The sequence below is a fragment of the Erinaceus europaeus genome, chromosome 4 (genome assembly GCF_950295315.1).
Source record: "Erinaceus europaeus chromosome 4, mEriEur2.1, whole genome shotgun sequence".
Classification (NCBI taxonomy): Eukaryota; Metazoa; Chordata; class Mammalia; order Eulipotyphla; family Erinaceidae; genus Erinaceus; species Erinaceus europaeus.
In genome coordinates, this window is record NC_080165.1 from 23454373 (window position 1) to 23479112 (window position 24740).

Here is a 24740-nt window from a genome sequence, read left to right on the forward strand (position 1 = left end):
ATTTCATTGGCATGAATTATTTATTTTTAAAGTGCTATATTATTTCTCTCTTTCCTCTTGTTCCCATTCCAGCTCTTGAGCTGAACACGAACGTGTGGGGGTTAGGGAGGTAGGCTTGGCACACCAAGATAGTAGAAATAGCCATTTATAAAGTTTAAAAAATGAACACAGGGATAGATGGGCCAGGAGACACAAGATTGTTTAATTTCAGATGGGAAGGACTAGGTGCTAGAGAGGAAAATTCGGCGCATACAATGCCAACCTCTCCACAGCTTTAGTATCCAACGATGCGGCTTTCAGACTGATTGAAGAGCTTGAGTGGAATGTTTCTAAGACGACGAGTTGACTAAAGGATTATCATTAAGGTAAAGGGGAGAGACATAGTGAAGAGAGTCAGATCTAGTATCAAACGCTGGCTCCACCAAGTACTTTCTATTTAGGTGACCTTGGGCTCGCCGGCTAACCTTTTCCTCGCCGAAGTTTCCCATCTGCAAATTTTAGAGATAGATAAACTCACAGATTTATCCAGACAATTCCTGTAAGGAACTCAGCACAACAACCGGCAGAAAGTATGACCGCAATAAACAGTAGTAGCTGCTATCATCAACCACTTCTTCTTCTAGCGTTTGCCAACCACTGATAGGCCAAATGAACAGTCAAACAAACTCCTTAGCAATTAACTTGAGCACAGAAAGCCCAGATCCAACTGATGCGCCTTATTTGCCCAATAAGGTACCAGGAAAGAAGTCGGTGCAATCAAGCCAATGGCACTAGCTCTTGTTGCTGGACGGGCTTTCTTGCTGCTGCGCCAATAGTTTGCAGATTTGACAAGGGAATGACATCCTGACAGTCCAATGACGAACCACTAGCCTACACTCAGCACTTTGGAGGGGATAAATCGAGCAGCCGGCACGTATAGATTCCGTTATTAGGCAGTACTGGGTGGAGAGAGGAGCTCAAGGGAAACAGCGGGAGCGAGGCACTCATGATCTTAAAAGAAAAAAAGGAAAGCAAGAAAAGACGATGGCTGCACCAAGTGAGCTCCGCCGCCATCATGCTCTAGTTTCCCCTTCGCCGCTGCGAGTCTGCGACCGAGGAAGCGGCCTCGGGGATGCTGAGGGGGTGTGTCCCCGAATGATTGGCGCAGGCAGCGCAGCCAATCCTAGCTCGTCAAGCGGAAAGCTCTTGACCAATGAGGGGCGACGGCCGCGGCGAGGAATTGGAGGGGCGGAACCCTGGCTTGACGGGCACAAAACCCAGCCAGTGAGAGCCAAAAGCATCCTCCCTGTGACCAATAGAGAGAGGCTCAGGGCGGGCTCCCGAGTGTTTGTGTTGTGGTTTTGGGGGAGGGAGGCGGAGGGGAAAGTTTGTTTATTTTGTTTTTAGTTTTTGGGGTCCCCGTGTTTCTGGGAGGTGAAGCGGGAGGGAATGACCCCCGCGCCCCTCGTTGCCCCCTACTACATCGCCTCCGTAGCCTGAGGAGAAGTGGGGTCGGCGCGCATCGCATCGCCTCACAGCGGAACGCCACGCACTCGGGAGCCGGCGCGGCTGGGCGGTGAGTGAGGACCGATGACCGCGGTCGCCCTTCCCCTCCCCCACGCGTCGCCAGGTCCGAGCGGGGCGGCCGGGTGGGCGAGGACGCCCGCGGGAGCGCGCGGCGCGGGCGGGCCTGTCAAGCCGAGGCTGTGTGCGCGCGCGTGTCTCCGCGAGGCAGCGCGCGCGCGCGCGCGGCGGGGAAGGGGCCGGAAGGCGTGAGCGCGCGGGGGGGGGGGGCATAGCGGGGGCGGCGGCGAGGACCGCGCGCTCCGCGGGGGCGGGTGTCTGCGAGTTTGACCCCGGGGCGCAGAGGGACGCGCGACGACGTCCGGCGAAGGGCTGGGCGGCTGCGGGAGGGAGCGCGCGGCTCTCGCGTCACGCGCCGCCAGGTGTGAGCCGGGGGAGGTCTTCCGGGTGGGTGGGCCCAGGCTGCACTTCCCGTCGCCCCGGGGCCTGGAGGGACGCCAGGTCGCGGGGTGCGGACGGGCGTCAGGCCTCGGAGCTTCGGGGTGCGGCTGCCCGTGTGCGCGACCCGCGTGACGGAGAAAGATATCCGCCCCCCGCTGACCCTGGCCGGGGGCCCATCGGCTCACCCCGGAGCCCTGCAGGGATGGGCGCCTTCCAGAGGCTGCTCGGGCGTCGCCGGGCGCTGGGCGGGAGATGGCAGCCCTGCAGCGCGACCTTCAGTCTGGCGAGTGGGTCCGTCAGCCCGCACGGGGGTGGCTGCAGGGTAGCATGGAGACGCAGTGCTCTCAGGATCAGACCCCTCATCTCCTGCTCTTGGGCTCCCTTTGCTTTGCTTTTCTCCTGTCTCATCTGGCCTTTCTTACTTTTTTTTTTTTTAAGCATCTGTGCAAAAATCGAGCGAGGGAGAAGGCGAATTTCCAGTTGGACGTTTGTGTAACAGTCTAAACCCAGTTCATACAACGAAGCCGGCCAGAGAGATCTCCTAGTCCGAGAACAAAATCTCAGTGCCCCGCCCCTCCACCCCAGCAGTGAAGCATACACCAATACGGGGTTTAGAAACCGCGTCGCCCAGCTTTCCATGGAAGTGTTCACAGAAGAGGCTGTCTCCTTAGTGGTTGTACATATTTCTTTTTCTTTTCTTTTAAATTTTATTTATTTATTATTGGAGAGAGACACAGAAATTGAGAGGGAGAGATAGAAAGGGAGAGAGAGAGAGACACACCTGCAGCCCTGCTTCAGTGCTTGTGAAGCTTTCCCCCTGCAGGTGGTGACGGGGGCTTGAACCTGGGTCCTTGCGCACTGTCATGGGAGCACTTAGCCAGGGGCACCACTGCCTGGCCCCCAGATCTTCATCAATGATCTTGATTTTGACATTATACTATGTGGGTAGTGTTAAGTAAATGTCTCTGCAAAAGCAGAACTTTGTCTTGCAGCCCCACTTGTAGGTAGGCAGTGGGAAGCATATGAATAGAGTATGTCTGCACACTTTTAAAACAAGTGTCCAGCACAACTGACTTCTATCACTTGGGTTACAGGGATGTCTAGAGAGAAAAAATGGTTTTGCACATTCTTGGTTCTTGGCAGTTTTTAAAGTTTTGATTGAACATCATTATTTGAGCAGAGTAATTTCTGATCAGAATCAACTGGTGCAGAAATTCTCATGCTGCTTTCCTAAGGAAGGAGAGGTTCCCCTCATTCAAATGGAAGCACATAAAAGTGTTTTAAATTTGGGAGCCGGGCGGTAGCGCAGCGGGTTAAGCGCACGTGGCTCAAAATGCAAGGACCAGCGTAAGGATCCTGGTTCGAGCCCGCGGCTCCCCACTTGCAGGGGGGGGGGTCGCTTCACAGGCAGTGAAGCAGGTCTGCGGGTGTCTGTCTTTCTCTCCCCTTCTCTGTCTTCCCCTTCCTCTCTCCATTTCTCTCTGTCCTATCCAACAACAACATCAAAACAACAATAATAATAACTACAACAATAAAAGCAACAAGGGCAACAAGGAAATAAATATATATATTTTTTAAATGTTTTAAATTTATAAGTGTCACTTGTTATATTGGTAGTAATAATACTAGCAAACATGTGTTGCATACTTCCCATGTGTCAGCTTTTTACTATTTGTTTATTTACTTGGAAAGTAAATAACTGAGAATTAACTTGGAAAGTTAATTTAACTTGGAAATTTAACTTGGAAAGTAAAAAGACTGAGAAATTGAGAGGGGGAGAGAGAGAGAGGATCCTGCAGCATTGCTTCACTGCTGGTGAAGATTTCCTTCTGCAGGTGGGGGCCGGGGCTTGAACCACTCTGCCAAGTGCACCACAACCTGGCTCACCATGTGTTAGTCTCTTTACATCTTTTCTTCTTCATCCTTATCTCAGAACTTTTAGGTATTGTGATCTAGCAAGCTGGAGGGTATAACTTTAGTCTGAAGTCTGGTTTACCCATAGTGGTTCCAGAGAAAAGAAAGCAGAGAGGAAGCTGAAAGGTAGGAATAGAAAAGGAAAATGCCACTGATGATAAGGTTGCCCAGACCTAACTTAAGAATTGAATGTTAGGTAGTTACAGAAGCCAGACCATCCACATGCTACCCCATAAAGATCTTTGGTTCAGACTCCCAGAGGGATAAAGAATAGGGAACCTTCCAATGGAGGAGAGGAGAAATGGAACTCTGATGGTGGGAATTGTGTGTATGGAATTATAACCCTCTTATCCCACAATCTTGTCAGTCATTATTAAACAGCTAATAAAAAGTAGCTCACCTGGGTAATGTGCTGCTCGCCATGTGCATGACCCGGGTTGGAGCTTGGCCTCCACTGACTTGAAGGGAGCTTTGGTGCTATGGTGTTTTTCCCTCTCCCCTTCTTCTTCTCTGTCTCTCGAGCTGGAAAAGTTGTCCTAGCTAGAGCAGTGAAGCTCTGGTGACAACAAAAAAAATAATTTAATATTGAACTCATTCTTGATTTCTTAGAAATTAATTTTTTTTTACAAAAATACATCTAATTATTTTTTTTCTTTCCATTAGATTTTTTAAAAATATGTATTTGCTGGATATAAACAGTCAGAAATTGAGAGGGAAGGGGGTGATAGAGAGGGAGAGAGACACCTGCAGCCCTGCTTCACCACTTGTGAAGCTTTCCCCCTGCAGGTGAGGACCAGGGGCTTGAACCTGGGTCCTTGCGCACTGTAACGTGTACACTCAACCAGGTGCGCCACCATCTGGCCCCTCCAGTAGATTTTTTTATAAAGATAAATGAAAATTATTTCAGGGGGTAAGACTTTCTGAGTCCTTTGTGTAAGTCTTTACTCCAGTGCTTTGCTATTATGTAAAACCCATAAGTTTAAAAAAATTAAATAAATAAAAACCCACAGATTCATCCAGGGACAAGGAATTATTCACTTCTTATCTAGCAAAAGCAATCAATACATTTGGTACATAGTATGAACACTAGAAATGTTAGTTGACTAAGGAACAGAGTTTAAAATATAATGACTGTAGGTTCATTTTAGTGATTTAATTATGCAGTTTAGTTTAATGGGACAACAAGAAAGTGAATAGTTCATGTGCAAAATGCGCATTCTGGAAGAATACTTCCAGTGGGGAGAAGTCAGCTGGTAGTTCAGCTGCTAGAGCACATGTGTTACTATGCACATGGACCCAGTTCAAGCTCCTGGTTCCCAGTTGCAGGGAAGAAGCTTCATGAACAACGGAGCACTGCTGTGTATATCTCCCATTTCTCCTCCTCCCCCACCCTCTCCCTCTCTCTTACGTGTCTTTTGTTCCTCTCTGAGGAACAAAAGAAAATGGCTGCCAGTAACAGTGGAGTCATGTAGGCACCAACATCCAGCAATAATCCTGGTAGAAATTTTAAAATAAAATACTTAACATGGAACAATTCATTGGATCTCAAATATTTTTTTCCAGTTTGTTAAATTTACCAGTTCTTCTTATCTGCTTGAGCTACTATGCCATCCTGGTCTTCCATTCATGCTCAGAGTTCTGAGAGAGAAGACTCTGACTAGGTCATAACTCACCTTGTTATGACGTGCCTTCCTCTGTGAGGGTTTGAGCCCCTGCACCAAGTAGGAGCACCAGATGGGTACTTGGAGCACCGTGGATGCAGTGGTAGTGTGGTGACTCTCCTCTCTTGCCCTTTCTTTTTCTTTCAAAAAATACTAAAGATGATAGATTGAACTGAGGAAGCTACCCAGATTTCTCCTACAGCAGCTCATCTCCCTGTGCTGCAGTATTAATCCCAAGAGAAGGCTCTTGGGATTCTGTGCTCCAGTCCTTGCAGCCTGGCTCCCATCCTCTCCATTCACTGAATTGTTTTCCATGATTACCAGTTACCTAGCAGGTAAATTTCCCAAAGCATCTTCTCAAGCTTTATCATATTCTGTCTCCCTGCAGCTGTCAGTTCCTTTGACTTTCCCACCTGTTGTATGCTTTACATTGGGTTCTAGTTCTCCCCCGCCAAGAGTATTGGATCAGTCCTGTTAATTTTGCGGCCCGCTTGGCCCTACCCCAAGGAACCCCGCCAGAGTTAGAGAGTTCCAGAGTTAGAGGGTTCCTGAGTTGCAGAGTAAGAGAGAGTTCTACAGTTGAAGAGTTTCAGAGTTCCAGAGTTGAAGAGTTCCTGAGTTCCAGGGAGAGAGTTAGACAGTTGAAGAGTTTCAGAGTTCAAGAGTAAAAGAGAGTTCCAGGGTTCCTGAGTTCCAGAGTAAGAGAGACAGCAGAGTTCTGTTTGGTCATTAGTTTGGTTTAGTTTATGGATCGTTGTTCCTGAATAAAGAAATACAGCTTCCCTGCCCAGCCATTGTCTCCGCGTCTCTGTTACCCGCCCAGCTGGAGCCGTCCGAATTTTTAACAACACCCACCCTGTTTCTATAGTTTAAGATAGCAATCACATTGACACTGTGTGTGTGTGTGTCTCACAGTTCAATGAATGCTAACACATACATAGATTCCCATAACTACCACAGTGAAGATACATAACAGGTTCATCACCCATGAAACTTCCTCATGTTCTCTTTTGATTCCCTCCTACCCCCCCCCACTTTTTTTTTCTTTAACTTTTCTAACATCATATTGCTCTTTTATTTTTCTACCTTTGGGGGCTGGCTGACTCCCAGAAATAAACAGTAAAAATCAGGTTCCTTTAATATTACTTTTTATTTTCTCTTTTTCTACTCCTTAAAAATGGTATTTATTTTGGCCAATTAAACTACTTGTCTAGACTAAGGAGATGGCTCCACAGTAGAGCACAAGACTTGCATGCATGAGACCTTATGTTCAATCCCCTGCACCTCATGTCAGAGCTGAATGGTGCGCTAGTTTTTCCTCATAATTTTCTTTTAATTTTTTAATATTTATATTTATTTTTCCCTCTTGTTGCCCTTGTGTTTTTATTGTTGTTATAGTTATTGTTGTAGTTATTGTTGTCATTGTTGTTGGATAGGACAGACAGAAATGGAGAGAGGAGGGGAAGACAGAGAGGGGAAGAGAAAGATAGACACCTGCAGACCTGCTTCACTGCCTGTGAAGCGACTCCCGTGCAGGTGGGGAGCCGGGGGCTCAAACCGGGATCCTTACACCGGTCCTTGCACTTTGCGCCACGTGCGCTTAACCCGCTGCGCTACCACCCGACTCCCTTTCCTCATAATTTTTAAAAGATTTGTTTGTTTGTTTACTTATTTATGAGAGGAGGGGAGAGAGAGAGAACAAAAACATGACTCTGGCACATGCAGTGCAGGGACTCAAACAACATCTCATGCTTGAAAGACCTAGGAGATCATCAGTACTCAGCATTTAGAACCCCATCAGGTTTATTTTATTTCTGTGATTGAGAGAGGACCATAGCACTATCAGCACTGGTTTTTGGTGGTACTTGGGATTGAATTTGAGATCTGTGACCTCAGGCATACAAACTGTGCTCTCACACATTACTGTCTTACAGAGCTCTACAAGATTTGGTCTCTGTAACACCTGCCCCACTTTACCCCCCCAACATACACACACACAAGTTTTAAACACATAATCTTTTTGTTTCTGTTCTTCAATTAACCAGGTCTTTTACAACCTCAAGACTTGTATGCATGCCACTCTCCTGACTTGGGCTGTTCCCCTGCTTCTCTAGTCTTCACCCACCTAACTTCAGAGTTGAGGTTTAACTGACCCTTCTCCAGAGAGGTTTTTCTTGTCACCTGTCCTACTGCCGTTTCCAGCCTCTTCAGTTAGGTCTCAGAGTTCCTGTTCTGTTTCATAACTCACCACTGTTTGTAATTCAGGACCATGACTGTTTTGTTTCTCTGTCTCCAGTGCCTAGCCAAGTATCAGGCACATAACTAACTTCCAATAAATATTTGTTGGCTTTGTTGAGTCTGGGCTTTTGCTTTTATTATGTATTCCTACTTTGTAGTTTCTGGAAGCCTTGCCTACCACCTTCCTTCTCTAGATTTGATCCCACTGTTGGAGGTCTTACCACACAGAGGTAGATCTGAAATTGCTGGAGAGGATACAGATTCTGGTCTTTTCAGTTATACCTCTGGGAGCACTAGATCCAACCTAAACCATTCCTGTCTCAGCTTGCTAAGTTTGCTGAACAGTGCTTCTTGGTCCTTTAGGTTGGAGTTCACTCTTGCAGCTATTGCTCTTCCCTCCCCTTACCCTGCTCTGATTTCTTCCTCCTTTCCTCACCCAACATGGGACACCTAAAGACCGTGTGTACTTCTCAGCTGAGCCTGCTTACTTAGCCTTTGACATTTGGGAGCCATTTCACATTGACAGCTGCCTCTGGTGACTTGACCCTACAGGCTGCCCTGCTTTAAACTTCCCGAAACAGTGCTTTGTTAATGTCTTCTGCTCCCTCCCCAAATCTACCACAAGCACTTAGGTTTGAAAACCTTTAGTGGTGTTTCGTTGCCCAGAGGGTTTACACTTTGGGGTTGTTATTTAAAGCTCAGGACTAGCACTGTCCAATAGAAATAGAATGCAAGCCACAAATGTGAGCTCCATGTGTAATTTTACATCTCCCAGTAGCCACATTAAAAAAAAAAAAAAAAGTAGAAATAAAAGGGTAAAGTTTATCTTCATAGCATCTTTACTTCAGTATGTCTAATATTACTATTTAAACCTGTATTAAGTAAAGCAAAATCATTGAGGTGCTTTTTGTTCATTCCCCAAGCCCCATGTAAAGTTTTTAAAATCTGGAGTGTTTTTTTCCTTACTATACATCAACGCAGAATAACCACATTCCAGGTACTGAACAGCTGTGTGACTAGTGGCTGCCATGTTGAACAGCATAGCTCTAAACCACATGCTCACCATAGCTAAGGGGGCATAGCTGAATAACTCCAGCCACTGGCCTTTGATAACTCCATGCCTCCTAAGTAGAACCAGCTTCCTTTTGCAGATACACAGTCCTTGGAAGAAACTCAGGGAACTCCAAGAACATACCTAAACTTTAGTTCTCACCATTTCCTCTGGACCCTTTTAACATTACTTGGTATCACTGTTTTTTCTTTTTTTTTTTTAATAATTTTTTAAAATATTTATTTTATTTATTCCCTTTTGTTGCCCTTGTTTTATTGTTGTAGTTATTATTGTTGTTGTCGTCGTTGTTGGATAGGACAGAGAGAAATGGAGAGAGGAGGGGAAGACAGAGAGGAGGAGAGAAAGATAGACACCTGCAGACCTGCTTCACCGCCTGTGAAGCGACTCCCCTGCAGGTGGGGAGCCGGGGTTCGAACCGGGATCCTTATGCCGGTCCTTGTGCTTTGCGCCACCTGCGCTTAACCCGCTGCGCTACAGCCCGACTCCCTTTTTAAATAATTTTTATTTATTTTAGTGAGAGGTACAGAGAGAAAGACCAGAACACTGCTCAGCTCTGGCTTTTTTTAAAATTTCTTTATTGGGGAATTAATGTTTTACATTCTACAGTAAATACAATAGTTTCTACATGCATAACATTTGCCAGTTTTCCATATAACAATACAACCCCACTAGGTCCTTTATCATCCTTTTCATATGACAGTTACTTCTGATGTTTGCCTGGTTGCATTATAGTCAGGAATAATATTAAAATACTTAGCAGTTAATGAGGCATGGGCATGGGCCAGTGGTAATGGCTGCCTAATGAATTAAAACTGACACCAGGGAGTTGAGCTGTAGCGCAGTGGGTTAAGTACACTTGGTGCAAAGCGCAAGGACCAGCGCAAGGATCCCTGTTTGAGTCCCCGGCTCCCCACCTACAGGGGGGTCACTTCATGAGTGTTGAAGCAGGTTTGCAGGTGTCTTTCTCTCTCCCCCTCTCTGTCTTCCCCTCCTCTCCATTTCTCTCTGTCTTATCTAACAGTGACGACATCAATATCAACAATAATAATAACAACTACAACAGCAATAAAAAGCAAGAGCATCAAAAGGGGAAATAAAATAATAAAATAAAATAAAACTGACACCAGCATCACACCAGTGTCTATCTTCTCTGTGTACCTGATAAAAATGGCTCTGATTGTTCTAGGTTGTATATTATCAACTTTCCCCATGAGACTGTACGTTTCTTGAAAGCAGTCTCTTGTTTTATTTCTGTCTTCATCCCTGACCCAGCTGGTAGGTAGTAGGCAGCTTGTATATATTTTCAGTGAACGACAAGTGCTACCTTGTGTTTTGTTTGATTCTATTGTGCTGTGTCTTGTTTTTCCAATTAGAAATTAAAAATTTGAGGACATAGATCATGAATTAGGAAGAAATATGTGGCGTATTTTCTTAACTGTCTTCATAGGAGCATCTTTGCTGAATGAAAATTTACTTTTGAAAAAAAAAAGCCCTGTGTGTAGATATTGTCATGGGTTTTCAGGCTGAGTTAAAAATGAGGTTTGGCTTTGATTTAATGGGACTTAATTTCTTTTGTGGTTTGCAAACCAGCTCTAAAAGCAGCTTCTAAAGAGGATTTCCTTGGAATCAATGCATACTCTTTCAGAATGAAGGACACAGCTGATTATTTGAAAGGCGCCGAATTAGGAGTTAAAAGTCTTCGATGTTTTGTTCTGCAAACGTTTGCTTGAGTATGCTCCAAGAACAGGAATGACTATGAATTCAAAAACTATAGTAGTTTGGAAAAAAAAATCCTCTTAAATGGAGGTGAACTGATATGATTCTTTCTAGGAAGATTTCATTCTCTGCTTGCTTATGCTTTACTCATTTCTAATATAGTCTATACTAGAGTGTGTTTCTAGATCTGTCTCTCCCACTATAATGAGTGAGTCTTTTTAAGAGCAGAGATTGTATTGCATTGGTCTCTTCACTATGCCAGCCATATTGTAGGCACTTCAGTGTTTATTGAATAAATAACCTCTTATAAGTAAGTTACTTGGCTTTGCAAAGCTTGTTTATTTCTTTTGCCCTGGGAATTATCCTGCCTTGGAGAATTGTTCAATCTGCAGGGAAAATAATCTGTTAAAATTATATCTTTTTGGTGGTGGGTATAGTATAGAACTATAACCATGTAATCTCATAATCCTGTAAGTCATTATTAAAACAGTAATAATATTTTTAAATAATAAAAACTATCCAAGAATATGTATGTTATATCTCAAATATCAAACATCTACTTAAGAAGCAGAAATCTAATCATATCTTTCCTGTCCCAGAAATCTGACATCCCCCTCCCCAAACAAACTTCATGAATGTTAAGTACCTGGACTGACATGCTGGGTGTATGCCTGGTGAAACCCTGCCTCATTTCCTGCCACTCCACTCAGCTGCCTGTGCTCTGGCTACATTGACCTTTTGGTGCCTGAAATGCTTATTCTGCTCTGCACAAAGTCTCTTCCTTGAGCTTGCTGTTCCCCTGCACACCCAGCTGTTAACTCCCCTCCCCTGCACTGACTTTAGTTGATGTCTCCTTTGGCCTCAGAGCTCAGTTTATGAGTTCCATATTTAGTGACTTCCTAATCTTCCCCACCCCAGATTAGGAGATGCACTCCTTTTAAACACTGAGAGCACTTGATATAATGGTACTTAGTTGTTTTATGTATTACTTCCCTTTTAGAACGCTACTAGAACAGAAATTCTTTGTCTGCCTATGTTCACATCTGTATCACAGGTATTTAGTACTGTAAATCACACAAGTAGGGCCTCAACATGCATTTTTAATGAAGTTATGAAGATAATTTAAAATAGAATTCTTGGTTCTGAGAACTAGCTTACCTAGTAGAGTGCATGGTATACAAAACCCAAGGCCCTGAGTTTGAGCCTTGGAATCACATGGGAGCACCATGACATTTCAGAAAGCTCCATGGAGAGGAGTGCTGTGGTTGAGCGAACATGTAACAATGTGCAAGGACCCAGGTTCAAGCCCAGCTTCACAAGTGGTGAAGCAGTGCTGCAGGTGTCTCTCTGTGTCTCTCTCCCTCTCTATCACCCCCTTCCCTTTCATTTCTGGTTGTCTCTATCAAATAAAGATAATAATAGTAATAGAGTAGTGCTGTGGTGGGTGTGGGTGTGTATGTATGTATGTAATAAACCTTTGACTTGGGAGCAGTGAAATCATGCATATGCAAAGTTCTGGCACTAGCAAAAAAGTTCTGTAAGGGCTGAGGAGAGAGCACAATGGTAGCACACAAGACTTATATGCAGAAGATCTCAAATTCAGCTCCTACCATCACCAGTAGTCAAAGCTAAGTGTTACTCTGGTTAAACAAAAAGAAACAGAAAGACTTATCATCCTAATGGCTTAGACAAATTAGCTGGGGATGTGGGATAGTGGTAGATTGCAGGGCTTGACTGTGTGAGTCTATTAGGAGTTTGATCTCCAGTGCTACATATGCCAGATGATGTTCTGGTCCTCACTCTCATAAAATATATTTTAAAAATTGATTAAATATGTAAGTCAGGGAGGGGCTTTCCTTTCAAAATTGTCTTTTGGTTCTATTTTTTTTATTTCTGTTTGTAATAGGTAAATATTTTAAGACTATAGAAAGAATATCTTTTATTTATTTACTTAAGAAAGGAGACATTAACAAAACCATAGGATAGGAGGGGTACAACTCCACACATTTCCCACCACCTGATCTCCATATCCCATCCCCTCCCCTGATAGCTTTCCCATTCTCTATCCCTCTGGGAGTATGGACCCAGGGTCATTGTGGGTTGCAGAAGGTGGAAGGTCTAGCTTCTGTAATTGCTTCCCCACTGAACATGGGCGTTGACTGGTCGACCCATACTCCCAGCCTGCTTCTCTCTTTTCCTAGTAGTGTGGATCTCTGGGGAAGCAGAGTGGGGTCCTCAGTCCAGGGAAGTCTGGTCGGCATCATGCTGGCATCCGGAGCCTGGTGGCTGAAAAGAAAGTTAACATACGAAGCCAAACAAATTGTTGAACAATCATGGACCTAAAGGCTGGAATAGTGCAGATGAAGTGTTGGGGAGTACACACTGCAGACTCTTGTACTTCTGCTTTCAGGTATATATTTTGCCCTGGTTTATGGACACGTGTGAACATACGCTCTATCTCAGGGGACCTGGTCTATATCTAGGTTTGGGGACTTTATTAGGAAGTGGACCACCTGCAATGGAATTAGAGAATACTATGAAAAGAAAGGTCTCACCTGAGTAATGAAGCTGAAGGGTTGTCATTCCAAACCTGAAGTCTCTGGACACAGTCTGAAGTGAAGCATGCTGGGGTGGCACTCGTTGCATTGATTAGGCTGCGATCAGTGGATGCAATATTATTTAGTATGATTTGAGAGAAGCATGCAGGAAAGTGGGCTCCGCCCTAAGGTTCCAGGACTGGGGGAAATACAGGCTCTATTGTGGAAATGTGAGGTTCCTGCTGTGTTAGGGTTCAAGAAGACATTGGATAGTTATTGTTATCATCACATTATTTGGTAATTGGGTTAAATTTGAAAAGTCCCTTTGTTAGGGTTTGCTGTATAATACCCAGCATCTTGTATATAGCTGTGCCACCTTTTGCTTCTGTTCTACCTGGTCTAGACTTTTGAGAGAGTCAGCATATCGAAGACTCACCCTATGTATTAAAAAGACTCAGTCTGTGTTTTAAAAAGTTCGAGACATATGATCAATTTTTCCCCTCTCATATTAATTAAAAAGTGATTTATATGACTACACTTTAATAGGAGTATACATAAACACCATTCCCACCACCAAAAGACTGTGTCCCATCCCATCCTCCCTCCCCACCCGCCCCTGCCTCCCCTGAAAGCCAAATGTCCACCCTCCCCCTCGCCACAGGGTTTTTACTTTGGTGCCCTACTCTCGATTTAATCAGATCCTGCTTTTAGTTTCCCTTTCTGTTCTTCAAAGAATATCTTAATTAAAAATTTTAATTTGAAAATTCTATTTAGCCACTGTAGAGTTCATTGAGTATCCTTTTAACCCTTATTAGTAGAAATGATCAGAATGCTTATTTCTCTAGAAACTTCTATTACATGCCAGGGTTTCACATGACTACAGTTTCACTGAATGTTTGAGTATGTATCCTGCCCTGAATACTATATGAGAAATTAGGACTTCATGAATGGGATAAAGAGAGGAGACCTTTGCTTCCAGTGAGTGTGCAGTCAGGTGGGTGAGATATAAATGGACACCTTCTGAGTGCGGTCTGGTATGTGTTAGTTGTTACAATAGCAAGTACAAGGGATAGGATAGAAGGTAAAAAGAATCAATGCAAATCCAGATCACTAAAAACTGTGGAGGGGCTAGGGAGGTGGCTTAGTGATATATTCTAACTCTGATATACCAGACTCAGATTCTTCCATTACACTGCATCTCAGAACTGGAAATTACCTTAGAAATAATGATCTATTTCAGTGTATTGGAATTCATAAACACATTATATAGTGCCATTCAGAGAAGATAATCATAAACCAGAATGGTGCTTGTCACGTCTAGTCAAGGCATTTGTTCCAGTATGGTACCTGTAACCATGCAGATAATTTCACATGGAAAGAAAGTAGTTCCCAGGTTCAATCCCCTGCACCACCATTAGCCAGAGCTGAGCAGTGCTCTGGTAAAATTAAAAAAATTAAAATTAAAAAAAAAAAAGGAAAGAAAGTAGTGACACATTTACACTTACTATATCTGGTAGGAAGTGACTTCTTGATCACTTGAACTGAGTTCTGATCTGTTTCACAAGGGCCAGGTATAAACTAGTGAAAGGGATGAAATCAGAAAGGATTGCCCAGAGGATTTCTGCCATTGAAGGTCTTTATATATACTTAAAGTATCCAAGTGACTCACAGAACTAACATTAGTTTGATACTCAACCATGAAAGAACATCCGTTGGATAGATGACTTCATTTTACTCTTTTTTCAGTTTCAACAGCTTTTTTCTTTCCTGTCCCATTTCGCCTTTTCTTTTTTACCTTCCTTTTTTTTTCTTCCTCCCAGTGTCAGGGAATGAACCTGAGGGGCTTTTCCTAGGCCAGTTTTTAGTCATTTATGGGGGGGACGGGGGGAGAATGTGTCACAGGACAAAGGGAGACTATCCATTCACTCCAAGTATCCACAGAGACCCCATGCTCCCATGGTGCTCCATGTGATAACAGTGTTCAAAACCAGGGTTTCATGCCTGGTAAGGCTTGGACTCTACAGGGTGAGCTATCTTCTGACTCACTGACCCTGTGTCTCCCTTCTCCCAATTCACCCTACCTCTTGCCATCTTTTATTCTATTGTTGCTACATTGTGGGGTATCTATACCTTGTTGATTAGCAATTCTCAGTTGCTTGTTCCTCAGAATGAGAGATGATTAAGCTGTGGTAGTGCTGATCACGCTCAGGAGATGCTAATTGGGCCTATTGTAATGTCAGTGGACACAAATTCTGTGTATTCATTTATTGATGTAGATTACAAGGTCCTGAGTAAAGACAAGGGATGAATGGATACTAAGTAAGGAGAATGATAGGGGTGAATGTGGTTTGTTTCAAAATGTCTAGGAGAGAAAGTAAGAAGAAAATCAGGTTTCTCTCCAAGTGAGGTAGAGAAGTGAGCCAACCATATCTTCTATAGCATGGAAAATCCTCCAAAAATATGTAGGAAGATCCCAGAAGAAAGAAAGGAATGAAAAGTGGAAGTTTCCTCCAGCATTAGATTAATAAGTGAACCAACCACATCTTCCATAAGAACATCTACTGAAAAGTATATATAGGAAGATCTCAGGAGAGAAAACAATTGAACTGTTTGAATGGGGAAGGTAAGTAGTTGATGGGACACAGCCAGACTCCTACCAAGAGCAGGAGTGATAATCACTAAAAGTTCCCTGCAGGGGCTAGGGAGATGGCGTAATGGTTATATGAAACACTAATGGCTGAGGAGATTCTGGGGTCCCAGGTTCAGTCCCCAGCACCATCATAGGCCAGAACTGAGTAGTGTTCTGGTCTCTCTCTGTCTTTCTCTCTGTATCTCCTTCTCTCTCATTAGAACAAGCAAATAAAATGTTTGTCATTTGCTTTATTTTGAGTTTAAGTCAGTTTATTTCTAAAAGATAGTTTGATTTAATACATTGAAAAATATTAAACTAAATGATAAACCACTGGGAATTTTTAAAATTTTCTTTATTGGGGGATTAATGTTTTATATTCGACAGTAAATACAATAGTTTTTACATGTATAACATTTCTCAGTTTTCCACAGAACAATACAACCCCCCACTGGGCCCTCTATCATCCTCTTTGGACCTGTATTCTCCCCCACCCCCACCCCAGAGTCTTTTACTTTGGTGCAATACACCAACTCCAGTTCAGGTTTTACTTGTGTTTTCTCTTCTGATCTTCTTTTTCACTTCTGCCTGAGAATGAGATCATCTGATCCCATATTCATCCTTCTGTTTCTGACTTATTTCACTTAACTTGATTTCTTCAAGTTCCATCTAAGATGGGCTGAAAATGGTGAAATCACCATTTTTAATAGCTGAGTAGTATACCATTGTGCATATATACCACAAACTTGCTCAGCCACTCATCTGTTGTTGGACACCTGGGTTGTTTCCAGGTTTTGGCTATTACAAATTGTGCTGCTATGAACATAGGTATACACAGATCTTTTTGGATGGGTGTATTGGGTTCCTTAGGATATATCCCCAGGAGAGAGAGAGAGATATATCCCCTATCATAGGGTAGGTCCATTTCTAGCCTTCTGAGAATTCTCCAGAGTGCTCTCCACAGGGGTTGGACCAATTTACATTCCCAACAGCAGTGCAGGAGGGACCTTTGACCCCACAGCCTGTCCAGCATTTGTTGCTGCTACCTTTTCTGATGCATGACGTTCTCACAGGAGTGACGTGGTATCTCATTGTTGTCTTTATTTGCATTTCTCTGACAATCAAAGACTTCGAGCATTTTTTCATGTGTTTCTCAGCCTTTTGGATCTCTTCTGTGGTGAATATTCTGTCCATGTCCTCTCCCCATTTTTGGATGAGATCATTTGTTTCCTTGTTGAGTTTGGCAAGCTCTTTATATATTTTGGTTATTAAACTCTTGTCTTTGTATAGCATATAAAGATCTTCTCCCATTCTATGAAGGGTCTTTTTGTTTGGGTAGCGGTTTCTTTTGCTGTGCAGAAGCTTTTTAATTTGATGTAGTCCCAAGTTTAATTTGATGTAGGTTTATACTTGCCTTAGTCTTCTTTCTAATTGGATTTGTTTCATTGAAGATGTCTTTAAAATTTATGCAGAAAAGAGTTCTGCCAATATTTTCCTCTAAGTATCTGATAGTTTCTGGTCTAACATCCAACTCCTTGATCCATTTGGAACTTACTTTTGTGTTTGGTGAAATATAGTGGTTCAGTTTCATTCTTCTGTATGTTTCAACCCATTTTTTCCAACACCATTTGTTAAAGAGACTTCCCTTTCCCCATTTAATAGTCTGGGCACCTTTGTCAAAGATTAGATGTCCTTAGGTGTGGGGGCTTACTTCCGGGCTCTCAGTTCTATTCCACTGGTCAGTGTGTCTATTCATGTTCCAGTACCAAGCAGTTTTGATGACAATGACCCTATAATACAATTTGAGATCTGGGAGTGTGATGCCTCCAGTTCTGTGCTTTCTTCTCAAGATTGTTTTGGCAATTCTAGGTCTTTTCTGGTTCCAGATAAACCTTTGTAGCATTTGTTCTATTCTTCTAAAAAATGTAGTTGGGATCTTGATGGGGATAGCATTAAATTTGTAAATGGCTCTGGGTAGTATATTCATTTTGATGATGTTAATTCTTCCAACCCATGAACATGGAATATCTTTCCACTTCTTTGTGTCTTTTACAATTTCCTTGAGTAGTGACTCATAATTTTCAGTATACAAGTCTTTCACTTCCTTGGTTATTTTATTCCTAGATATTTTACTGTTTTTGTTGCTATAGTAAATGGAATTGATTTCTGGATTTCATCTTCTTCTAGCTTAGTGTTTGCATAGAAGAATGCCACTGACTTTTGAATGTTAATTTTGTAGCCTGATAACCTAACTGTATTGCCTTATGATTTCCAAAAGCTTCCTGATGGATTCCTTAGGTTTTTCTGTGTATACTATCATGTCATCTGCAAATAGGGAGAGTTTGACTTCTTCTCTTCCAGTCTGTATCCCTTTAATTCCTTGCTCCTGCCTGATTGCTATGGCAAGAACTTCCAATACTGTGTTGAATAGTAATGGTGATAGTGGGCAGCCCTGTCTAGTACCTTATCTGAGGGCAATGCTTCCAGTTTTTCACCATTGAGTATGATGTTGGCTGTACGTATGCTATATGTAGACTTCACTATCTTCAGGAATTTTCCATCTATTCCCATTTTTTGTAGTGTTCTGATCATAAAGGGATGTTGTATTTTGTCAAAGGCTTTCTCTGCTATAGATTGTAATTTTAAATTTGTGCCAGTTTCCAAATCATACTGTGGTTTATGACAAGTGAATTCATTTGTTAATCCTGTGTTTTTTAGTAATATAGTTACATTGTATTAGTTTACCAAGAGTGTTTATTATTATTATATTATTATATGTAGAATATACTATAATCTTTATAATGCCATTTGAGTATGTCTTTATGTTTTAAAAAATGTACTAAAAATTACCAAAAAAAGGTGCAGGTGGTGGTGCACCTGGTTTAGTGCACATGTTACAATGTACAAAGACCTGGGTTTGAGCTCGGGGTCCCCACCTGCAGGGGAAAGCTTTGTGAGTAGTGAAACAGGGCTGCAGGTGTCTCTCTGTCTCTCTCCCTCTCTGTCACCTCCGCTCTCTCTCAATTTATGTCTGTCTCTATCCAAAAAAACAAAGACAGTAAAAAAAAAATAATAAAGAACTTAATTTTAAAAAAGAGTTACAAAAAAATAGAAATAACCCGGGCCTAATTTAAGCCAAGGTCCATCTATAAGAGAAGGTATCTTGAGCATCTGCAGGTTTGATTCTGATGTGAAAGGAAATACAAAGAAAGAAATAAAACCGAGGCCCTCCAAGAAGCTGGGTATCTTTCTTCCTGTGAACATCTTGCTGATGGTGCGTCATGCCCAGTAATACCCTTTTTCATGTGCAGATATTTTACCCAGATGTGTATCTCTGTAGCTTCTAAATATAGAACCTGTCCTCTTAAATGTAGCCTGTATAACATTTTTTAATATTTATTTATTTTCCCCTTTTTGTTGCCCTTGTTTTTTTATTGTTGTATTTATTATTGTTGTTGTTATTGATGTCGTCATTAGATAGGACAGAGAGAAATGGAGAGAGGAGGGGAAGACAGGGGGGAGAGAAAGATAGACACCTGCAGACCTGCTTCACCGCCTGTGAAGCGACTTCCCTGCAGGTGGGGAGCGGGGGGCTCGAACCGGGATCCTTACGCAGGTCCTTGCATGGTCCACATGCGCTTAACCCACTGCGCTACCACCCAACTCCCGGATAACATTTTTTTATTGCCACCAGCGATATCACAGAGACTTGCTGCCAGCATTACAAATCCACCACTCCCAGCAGCCATTTTTTTCCTTTTCTTTTTCCTTTCTATTTAACTTGATAGGACAGATAGAAATTCAGAGGGGAGGAGGGGCCAAGTAGTGGCACACCTAGTTGAATGCATATGTTACAATGCACAAGGACCCAAATTCAAGCCCCCACTCCCCACCTGCAGGGGGAAAGCTTTCAGAGTGGTGAAGCAGACCTGCAGGTGTCTCTCTGTCTCTCTTCCTCTCTGTCACCCCCTTCCCTCTCAAATTCTGGCAGTCGCTATCTAATAAATAAAAATAATAAAAAATTTTAAAAGAAAGTTAAAAAAAAAGAAATTCAGAGGGGTGGAGGGATAAAGAAGGAGAAAGAAAAATAGAAACCTGCACACTTGTTCACTGCTTGTGAAGCTTCCCCTCGCGGGTGTGGGGGTGGGGGAGAGCTACAGCTCAAACCCAGATCCTTATGCATGGTAGTGTTAAAGAGCGAAATCAAACCACCATCCACTGCAAGGAAGCAAAAGATGTTTATTCACGAATTGCAATCCGGGCCGAGATGGTGACTGGTGTTAGTCTACCAAGCTCGACCCTGAACAAAGCTCAAACCATACAATTTATAGGAATTCAGACTACACTCAGGGAGGGGGAACACATCACCTTACCAGCCTATATCCAATCATTTCAAACTTAGCAAAAGCCTGATCTATTCAGAGCAAAGCATGGGCTAGTTTTAGACATCACACCAGACCAATAGGTCCCAGCCAAAGTGGGGGTCACCACATTTTTTTGTTCTTTATTTGGACCACCGACCATCTGTTTGCAATCTATCAGGTCATCATTTGTCAGGCCATTTTTAACTGTCTGGTAACAGTATTCTGTTGCAGAGGTCATGATGAGTCCTGCTCGCTGCAGGGTCTGTCAAAATAATTGATGGCCTCTTAGGTTCTGTCGTGGGGAAAAGGGCAAGGAATTTTCCACCTCACTGGGCAGGAGGGCAAAAAGCAACTATATTTAAACTATTCTTAAAACGCAAACTCAAAAAGCAACTATACTTATAACTATTCTAGAGTTACTGCCTCTCACATTCCCCACTCGTCTTAGCTGGGAATCAAATCCTTGATTCATCTTCATCTTCTCTTTCTGTTGAAGCCTCAGCATACCTGGTTCTAAGAACCATTATCTTAAGAGTCTTCTGTGTCAGTGGGCTCCGCAACTGTCCTCTTTAAATGAGTGTGATGAATCTAGTGGCACTTTCCGGCAACCTTTGCAGCAGTTGGTGTACTCAGGATCACGATATAAGGTCTTTCCCAAAGACTCGTAGCACAACATTCTACTTTGTCCTGCAGTATAGGCTGGAGATCTGTAAGAACTTGATAACAGTTGTGGAATGGATCAGAGACAAGAGAATTACAGATCATGACAGCAGCAGTCTGCAAAAAGCCATTTCAAAGGGAGACAGTTTGTTTACAAATGGGAAATAGTGCACTCTCAGAAGGGCCTGAGCCAGGAGCGATACCCATCCCCTACCAGTTTCAAGGGTTAATTTAGTTAAAATCTCCTTTAGGATCTAATTTACCTCTCTACCTGCCCAGAAATATGGGGCTCATTAGCACAATGAAATTTCCAATTTGTTCCCATTTCTCGGGCCACTAACTGAGGCACAAAAACAGTGAAAATCTGTTTACCAGAACCAATGGTGAGAGGGAACTCTCCACCTGGGCACTGTTTTTATCTAAAATTTTCTTGCTCACCATCTATGCCTCCTCGGACTTTATTGGGTAAACCTCTACCCAACCTGAAAATGTGTCTATAAATATCAGCAAGTACTTATACCCAAAAGTCTCTGATTTTACTTCTGTAAAATCTATTTAGTCTCTAGTCCTAATCTCTCGCCCATCTTATCTTTCTCCTTACTGTATCCAGGGTCCTTTGGAAGCAGGGAGTCTAGTGGAATCAATGCCAAGGCTGGCCCTGCTTGCTGTGTAGCTGCACAAGCTGCTTCATCTGCCCTCTAGTTTCTTTTCTGATGTCCGGAACAATGGGTCACGGCTGCTTCTTGCAGGGTTCATGTGGCCTCCAGTAGGTTTTTTTTGTGCTGGGTCATCTTCCCGGCGGGAGTCAGGAATCTTCCCTCTCCACGTGCTCCATGCACACGCCATGTAGCAAAGGCATACCTCTTGGTAGTCATGTTTTTGCGGGGAGCCTCAGGATCCGTCTCTAACATCAGGGTGGCAGGGTTCAGGCCGGTGGCAGCACTGAATTTCACTCACGGCTGGTCTAGGAACAGAACTTGGTAGCAGGTTAGGTGGGCATTGGACTTGCCCCAGTGATGGCTTGTCTGCTTTCCTTACCAGCTGTGCCACAGGTGCTATTGTCCTCAGGCATTTTGTCCATCCAGCAGCTACTGGGTCCAATATTTGACAAATAAGCAATGTTGTGCCATGGCCCAAGTTTTTTTTTGGGTCAGCACTCCCTGGCTTATGCCTTTAAGTTCATCCACAAGCAGTCTAAATGGCTTGTTGGTAAAACAGCCTTTTTTTCTAGTGTCTTTTTTCTTTTCAGTAGCATCACTGGTCTTTCTCTACCCCTAGACCCATCTTTTTGACTTTCTTTTTTTTTTTTTTTTTAAGTCTAATGTCAAAACATTTGCCAACTTTTTAAAAAACCTTCTGAGCAATCTCTCAGCTTTTTTTAAAAAAAATCTTTCTGTCTTCTGTAACTTTCTTTTAACACCTGGGGCAGATTTGAGCAACAAAAGGCCAAATTTAGTGCCATTTTATTTACCTTAGAGAGATTTGTGGGCCATTTTACTGCCCCTTGGAGACCCCCTAAGAGAGTCTGGCAGTATGATTGAAGGGGTATCACTGCTGTACTTGTACATTTGTAACCAGTAAGACATACACAAAACCAGATTAAGAGCTTACCAAAATTGACAATCTAATGACCAGAATTGGCCTATACATCTCTATATAATTTTAGAAGGCCTTTTTAACAAACAAATATACCAGTACAGTATATAAAGTCAATACCCAATGTGTTGACATGATAAAATGATTACCATTTCTTTAGCATTATTTAAAACTGCTTAAACAATTTAAGCACAATATTAAAACAGTTTTTGTTAAGATCTTTACTCATCACAAAGCTATCATGAGTAGGCATAGATATAAAACTCTTAATAGATTTTACCCCTTAGAGCTCTAATATGGCAATTTAAAAGGCTAAAATAAACCTCATAAATTATTATTCAAAACAATAATTTTGTTAAATCAGGATTTGCCAAAACAAGTCTTCTATCAGACCAAAAACACCATTTGCCAAGAATAAATCTCTGACAGCATCTTAAAACAAACCAGATAATTTTTAAAAGCAGAAAGATAATAAAGAGGAAAACCAGAGCAAAAGCCTTAGGCTAGAAAATAATTTGTATAACCACTGTGTTATTTTTCACTCACCTAAGCCAGTTCTACTTCTTTAGTTGGGAAGGTATTTTAAAACTCTTACATGTCAATAACCTTTTCTGCCATTTTTTACACAGGAGATAGAGACACATCTTCAGTGTGTGATACCTAACTTGAGAAGCTCTGTTTGAATTTTAAAGAACATACATTTAAAAGTTATCTTTTTAACCTCCTGTAGCAATTCCCATAACCAGGATCTCTAAACCAAATTCAGTTTAACTAATTTTTTTTTAAACTTTAAATGAGCTTTAATTACTTAGAGAGTTAACACATACTAGTGACTTCTCAAAACATCTCCAGTGTCAGACAAATGCCAAATTTGCTGTGGACCAATATCAGTTAAATACATAGATAATTTAATATCAATTTGGAGAAGAAGAATTGTCACATTAAATACTTAATACTTTAAATCTTTAGCTGCCTTAGCAAATTAATTTTTACCCTTATATTAACACATAAGAACTGTACTGAAAACTCCTTTTTTAAAGAACTCTGATAAGAATACAGCTTTAAAGTCACTTACACTTTTAACCTTAAGATTAATGTTTTTCAGGCCACAAAAACAAACCTAAAACACGCATATAAACATGTAAGACGCATCATAGTCACCTTTTTATCATTTATATATCTGGGCTGTTTGTTTAAGGGAAAAGAGCAGCTTTTAACCAGTACAGACACATCTTAGCAACATACCTAGTCAAACACAAATTTAGATCTGCACTCACACAGTTTTTCAAGATGAAACATCTCACATTTATACACTAAGATTTTTTTTTTAAACTAACAGCTCCTAGGACGACCTTAACTAGCCCTAGAAAAAACAAGAGGAATAAACAAATTCTTTCTGCTTCTCTCCACGAGAAGCCCAAGAGGACCAAGGACAGTTTCCAGACATCTCTATTCAGCTCATCTTCACAAAACTCTTGCTGTGCCCATCTTAAGAGTTACCCTGACCAAGTTTCTTCCAAAATGGGTCACACACCCAAGAAGTCAGTCATTTGAAACACTCACTCACAAAACATAGCTTGTCAGGCAGTGCTGAAGATCAGGTTAGGTCCAGACCAAAACAACAAAAGTCCAGGAATTAGGTACTCCAAAGAGAAAAACTAAAATTACCAGGAGCCTGTTCTCCCAGCTGGGGAGTATCAGAAACCAAACCCTAATGGAAGAGGAGAGCAATGAGAATATCTAGTTCAACAATCATTAGGATAACAGACAACAGGGAAATTCAGCTGCCATGAGTGGGCAGAAAGCTTTAAATGTTGGGGGGCTCACAAGCCGGCCAGGCATGCCCCTGCAGCTGGGACTCGAACAGCAGGCGGGGAGGGAGCACTCACGGGCCGTGCCTAGGCAAGGCGGGGGTGTTGTCCCTGCACTAGAGCTGCTGCCTGGCCCATTCCTGCAAAGTGAAAGTGAGTGAACACAAAACACAGACTGACAAACAGACAAGACACACACAGACAGACAAGCGCGCTTAATCAATCTGATATTAACAAATATCTAGACAATATCTAACACCCTGGATTCCACATTGAGAGTGGGAGAGAACAGACACAAAGAGTGGCCACAAGAGACAGAACTAATATTCTGGGCTGTCGGACCCTATTCCAGATCCTTAGGGTGCGGACCCTGTTTCAGATCCAGTTATCACCCAACCCTGGGCTGTCGGACCCTGTTCCAGATCCTTAGGGTGCGGACCCTGTTTCAGATCCAGTTATCACCCAACCCAAGCAGCCTGGAAGTCGTCACTTCCCAGTGCTGCGGTCTGGGATTTCAATGCGGCGTCCCGCAATCCACAGACCCCCAAGCCCTGCAGGGACACACAGACGGTACCGTACTCAAAAAGAAAAATCAGGC

The 24740-nt window shown here is 42.6% G+C and overlaps 1 protein-coding gene across 7 annotated transcripts in view; it reads left to right on the plus strand.

Annotated features, from left to right (window-relative positions):
• Positions 1-1241: 1241 nt before the first annotated feature.
• TNRC6B (trinucleotide repeat containing adaptor 6B) overlaps positions 1242-24740 on the plus strand; it is a 289108-nt gene continuing 265609 nt past the window's right edge. Inside the window, exons 1-2 of one of the 7 annotated variants that reach the window (XM_060189010.1) lie at positions 1242-1555; positions 2383-2617. The gene's annotated coding sequence lies outside the window, so the exon portion shown is untranslated. The remainder of the gene's footprint in view (positions 1556-2382; positions 2618-24740) is intronic. The other 6 variants (XM_060189011.1, XM_060189007.1, XM_060189013.1 and 3 more) reach the window with 6 other exon arrangements.